Source organism: Daucus carota, chromosome 4, assembly GCF_001625215.2.
Source record: "Daucus carota subsp. sativus chromosome 4, DH1 v3.0, whole genome shotgun sequence".
NCBI lineage: Eukaryota > Viridiplantae > Streptophyta > Magnoliopsida > Apiales > Apiaceae > Daucus > Daucus carota.
This window is the reverse complement of record NC_030384.2, coordinates 11,485,652-11,491,742: the sequence shown is the minus strand read 5'-3', so window position 1 is coordinate 11,491,742 and position 6,091 is coordinate 11,485,652. Positions and strand designations below refer to the sequence as shown.

At 40.2% G+C, this 6,091-nt stretch overlaps 1 non-coding gene across 1 annotated transcript; it reads left to right on the top strand.

Annotated features, from left to right (window-relative positions):
- The first annotated feature begins 3,395 nt into the window (after window positions 1–3,395).
- On the top strand, window positions 3,396–3,502 carry LOC135152477 (small nucleolar RNA R71). Its single transcript, XR_010291655.1, has one exon. It is a non-coding gene; the product is annotated as a small nucleolar RNA R71 (small nucleolar RNA).
- The last annotated feature ends 2,589 nt before the right edge of the window (window positions 3,503–6,091 follow it).

The window sequence follows — 6,091 nt, the reverse complement described above, 5'->3', positions numbered from 1 at the left end:
TCCAAGTGGATATAAAATCCACTTATCACACCCCCAAACTTAAACCGATGCTTGTCCTCAAGCATAAACACACACACAAACACTAATAATGTAATGAATGAATGCAACTAAATGCCTACATCTAAGCGAATCATGAAGTGTAATCCTTGTTAACTTAGCATCCTCCAAATATGCAACACTCTCGGCATTCATCTCTTTCACATCTTATCCATGTTCTCTTCCACTACTAGTGTGAAGTGCATCGTGTGTGCTAGCATGCTCTCTAGTGAAACAAAACAAAGACTATCAAACTTCAATAGAGTCCTCACTATGAGCCGTTAATAAGAATCCGGTTTAAACACTTCTTTACTACAGAGTCAACTACACTTTGGGGTCACCAAAGAATTCCTATGCCTCTCATTTTTTTTTTCTATTTTTTTTTTCTTCTATTTTTTTCTTGCTAAGTCTAAGGTTGGGACGCTTCTCAGTGTAAGTGAGTCACGACCGCCAGTCAACTTCGCTTCTTTTTTTTCTCTCTCTCTTTTTTTTTAATCAAGTAATTCTCCAGTAATCAAAGGTTGTGAAAGGTCACCAAGAATTTGCTTATTCTAATACATTTGCACTTAATACCAGCACAAGTACATGGATCGTCCCTTTCACATGACATTGCATTTTACCCATTGATGTCAAAGGAGCACCTGATATTTTTTTTATTCTCTTTTTTTTTTCTTTCTTTTTCTTTTTTTTAGAAAGGTATATACATCCCTTAACTCCCCCAAACTTAAGATTTACAAACTCTAAGTTCAAAAAGGGAATACTCCAAACTCTACGCCCGACTCAACGCGAGGACTCAAGAAATAAGTTAGTCTAAGTCTTATCTCTAGAGCATAAGTGTAATTACAATTTCCACACAAGCAGTTTCTAAATAACACGGCATCAGATATGATCGAAACTACTAGCCAAGAAATTATGCACATGAACTCATCATAGGACATCAACTTGGGAAACAACTTCACAATTCATGCAAATGCAACTATGTGAATATATGAACTACTAACACATACTAAACACAAGCATATATATAAAAAACGAAAACGAACTAATATGCAAACACTATGAGATAATATGCTAAACTATATGCAACATGCAACATGCAACCTATATGAACACACACATCACTACTAGTCCTTAGATTACCACCCCCAAACTTAAAATATTCAATGTCCTCATTGAAGATGATAAAAAGGATCGAATGTACCTAGAAGTCGGGAGGATCACCCTCCTCGGGTGGAGGATCAGGTGGCGAATATACCATGCCATCTCCAAACACTGGCCAATCAACCTCCACACCAATAGCTCGAAAAGCACTCCCAAGAGCCTGAGTCAAATCCTTTGCAAAACGGCGGTGAATGTCATGCATGTCATCTATGCGCCGTGACAACCTTCTAAACTGCACATCACTTAAGAGATCCGGTGGTAGTTTGAGTTCGAGTAGGGGAGCTTCTTCAATAGATGGTTTAAGATGCTCCTGAACATTTTTAAGCTCTGTTACTCCTTGAGACTCGAATGGAATATCAACCTTCCTCTTCCATGGAGATGCATTTAAGAACTGAAGTTGCTCTGCTTCCTCTTCACCTCCGAATTCAGCTTCACCTGTTAGAACCCTTTCCAAGATGTTAGTTTTCAGCCTTGGGTCAATTTCTGGATGAGCTGCAGCTTCTATTGGCTCCACCTTAAAGCATTCTTCTTCGTCAGTTGGAAATTTCATTGCGTTGAACAATTTGAAAGTGACACTCTGATCTTGAACTCTCATTGTAAGCTCTCCCTTTTGCACATCGATCAAAGTTTGGCCTGTAGCTAAGAACGGCCTTCCCAAGATAATGGGAATCCTCTCATCCTCCTCAAAGTCTAGAATGACAAAATCAGCAGGGAAGATGAGCTTATCCACCTTCACCAAGACATCTTCCACTATACCTCTCGGGTATGTGATGGACCGATCAGCCAGTTGTAAGTACATGTTTGTAGGTTTCGGCTCCGGCAGACCAAGTTTCTTGAAGACAGATAACGGCATCAGATTGATGCTAGCTCCCAAGTCACACAAGCACTTGTCGAAAGATATCTTTCCAATAGTACAAGGTATCGTGAAACTTCCCGGATCTTTCAGTTTCGGAGGCAATTTCTGCTGCAGCACCGCACTACACTCCTCGGTCAAAGCCACAGTCTCCAATTCCGCAAGTTTGAGTTTCTGAGATAGAATACCTTTCATGAATTTAGCATAACTCGGCATTTGTTCTAGAGCTTCCGCAAAAGGTATGTTGATTTTTAATTTCTTGAAAACCTCTAGAAATTTAGCAAATTGTTTGTCAAACTTATGCTTCTGAAGTCTCTTCGGAAAAGGGGGAGGTGGATATACTTGCTTGACCCCAATATCAGCTTTCGGACTAGACTTCTTGGCTGATTCCTTGCTTGCTTCCTCGTTGATTTTATTCTTGTCAGATTCAACAATAGTTTTTCCACTATCAGACTCGGATGAGAGCACGGGTGTTTCAACCTGTTGATCACTCTCTTCCTTGTTTCGCTCTGTTGCTGATTCTTTTTCCTTCGTAACCTTTCCGGATCTCAAGGTGACAGCCTGTACCTGTTCCTTCATCTCTTTCTTACCCGGATTGGCCTCGGTATCACTAGGAAGAGTTCCTTGTGGTCTGTTTATCAACGCGTTAGCAATCTGCCCAATCTGATTCTCCAAAGTCTTGATTGACACCGATTGGCTTTTAACCATTAGTCTTAATTCCTCCAATTCCGATCTTTCATTGGAAGATTGTCCAGCCACCCCATGATTTTGTTGCGGGAATCCAGGTGGATGGAATTGCTGCCTCGGTACAAACTGTTGTTGAAAACCAGAAGGGTTAAAAGGTCTAGCTCCTTGCTGCTGAAACTGTTGCTGCTGTTGTGGCATATAGTTCTGATTATTGCTCCAGCTGAAATTCGGATGATTCCGATTATTGGGATGATAAGTGGCCGGAGCTGGCTGTTGCGACCTCTGAAAGTTGCTCACAAACTGAGCGGATTCGCTCGATATAGCACACTGATCCGAAGAATGTGCTCCAGCACAGAGCTCGCAGACTGAAGGTGGCTGCTGATTTCCTAGATTTGCCAAAGAATCCACCTTCATAGTAAGAGCCTTAAGCTGAGCAGCTATGGCTGAAGTAGCATCAACATCTAGAATTCCTGCTGCTTTGCCCTGATGAAGACGCTGAGTAGGATTCTGATATTCATTCGCAGCCATCATCTCGATCAACTCATAAGCCTCATCATAGCTCTTAGCCCACAAAGCTCCACCTGATGCTGCATCTAACATTGGTCTCGTTTGAGGACCCAAGCCATTATAGAAGCAATTGATAACCATCCAGTCAGGCATCCCATGATGTGGACACTTTCGAAGCATCTCCTTGTAGCGTTCCCATGCTTCACAAAGAGTTTCACCAGATAACTGAGAGAATTGAGTGATAGCATTCCTCATTGCAGCTGTTTTGGCCATAGGGAAGAACTTAGTAAGAAACTTCTGAGCCAGATCCTCCCATGTCGTAATAGATCCTGCAGGAAGAGAATGCAACCATCCCTTAGCTTTATCCCTCAGAGAAAACGGGAACAACCTCAATTTAATGGCATCTTCCGTAACACCATTGAACTTGAAAGTGTCACAGATCTCAATGAAGTCTCGAATATGCATATTAGGATCCTCTGTCGGAGAACCTCCAAACTGCACTGAGTTCTGTACCATCTGAATAGTGCTAGGTTTGATTTCAAAAGTGTTGGCCTGAATCGCTGGCCTGACAATGCTCGACTGAATGTCATTGATTTTCGGCTCAGAGAAAGCCTTAAGAGCCTTAGTATCATTAACTGCTGGTGGTTGATCATCCATTGTAATACTCACTGTTGTTTCTTCCTTAACCAATGCTTCTTTACGAGCCTGAGAACGTGTTCGCATACACGTCACTCAAGTACCTGAAACACACACAAATGAACTAAAGTGAGAAAAGAATCCAAGTCAGTGAACTTTAACGACCACTGATGACAAGCACATAAACTAAAATATAACACCGAGTCCCCGGCAGCGGCGCCAAAAACTTGTTCGCACAAAATCACGCAAGCGTACGTGGTCACAAGTAGTAAAGAATCAAATTCAGTTCGTTCCCACAGAGACTGGTGTATTCAGAATTATGCACTTATGCACCAATGTATGATTATTATTCAATGCTTAGACAAGTATCAAATTGGGTTTTGGTTTTCTACTTAACTAATTCGATTTGAATTATGAAACTAAGAATTATAAACTAAGAGAATAACGATTTACTAATGAGAATAAAACATGGGATTCTAGCTTCATTAACAACTTCAATCAGAGTTCTACCTTTATTCAATTGTAATGGTTGATAACTAATCAGATAACACGAGACTGATACACGCTAACTGTCGTTATACGTGCACCATACTGCTACACATCCACAATTAAGATAGAAGGTAAACAGACACCAATTATGCTTAGACCCTATATGTCTATAAGATTTGAAAACATAACGGTTGAAGAACAAGTTATCTATCAAGATTACATAGGGCGATGCAAGATGGGTAAAATCACATCACAAGTCATGTTATCGAACACGAAACCTATGCTCGCATGGCAAGTTCTAAATCAATATATTCACTGTCGCTTCAATAAAGATTAACAAGCAATCTTAGATGTTAGCTACGCATCCAAGACGAATAAGCACAACGAATACGAGGAAATCAAACCATCACATATGAACAAGACAAATTAACTACTGAAATTCATCGATAAATCCGCTAAAATCCCATGACAATGATTAGTTCATAATCGAACTTCTCATCATCATGGGTTCGAATGTAAACATGGTACTGAATAGGAAAAACAAAGTCAAAAGAGTAAAACAAGAGTTTCGAAACAAATCCGAATGAGCATCCAAAAGTATCGCCTAATTGGAAGAAGACAAAAGAAAACTATGAATCTAGATCTTCTCCGTAGCCGTCACGTGCTCCTTCGAATGTTTCTAGGTTATTGCTTTTAGTCCCCCAAGCCTTTCTTAAACTTCCCCAGCGATCGGGCCTCGAAACGGATCAGAAAACGGACAAACGGGCTTAAATTTGCTGCCAGTTTGGTGCGGGTGCGCCAGATTTGGGGCGGGTGCGCCAACGGGGCAGGTGCGCCAGATTTGGGGCGGGTGCCCCAATTCAGCAGCCCACTTCTTTGTCCATAACTTTTGACTCGTGCATCCGATTGCTTCGCCGTTTTTTTTCAATGAAAGCTATGAATCTCCTCTTCGTTCTCCTCCAAAGAAACCTACACAACATCACACTAAAACATATCAAAAACATCAAAAGCTTGAGGCCAGATCATCCATTTAAGTCAAAAAAGAAAGCTTCCAAGTGGATATAAAATCCACTTATCAGTTACACGAATGATATTCAATTGATAACTCATCTAGAGTAAACCCTAAGCTGTGATTATATACACAGTTTCACGATATCTACTGATTGATTTACAATTATCTGCTTCCTAAAATAATCTAATCAGTAGCTATCCTTATCCTGTTCTGATCTGCATAATCTCCTTGATATTCTCCTTCCTTGTTTATCCAGATCTTCTCCTAGAAATCAACCGCCTGCAAACTCTGATCTTCGTTAAACTCTGATCCAGCTGGCAGTCGTCAAACTCTGATTTCCAGATAAACTCTGATATTCGATTCTGCACACTAAACAAGTTAGATACCTGTGACATCATCAAATATGTAACAGTGTCAAGCCTCCCTCCTGAGCAAATAAATTACCTAGCTCCGAACCTGAGCCTAACTCCGAACCTAACATCTTCTCATATATATAAAAAAATGTTAATCATAAGAGTCGAACTCTGGATCTCTCCAATACAAATACATCACTCAAACCACTTGAACTATACAAACAATTAGTTTGTTATTCAAAAGCACTAACCACATACTTAAAAACTTTTGTATTTATATTTGTTTCAGTGTCTTATTTATTTGAGATAAGTTATTATTTCAGTCAAGTCTCACATGATGGATTAATATCTATAAAT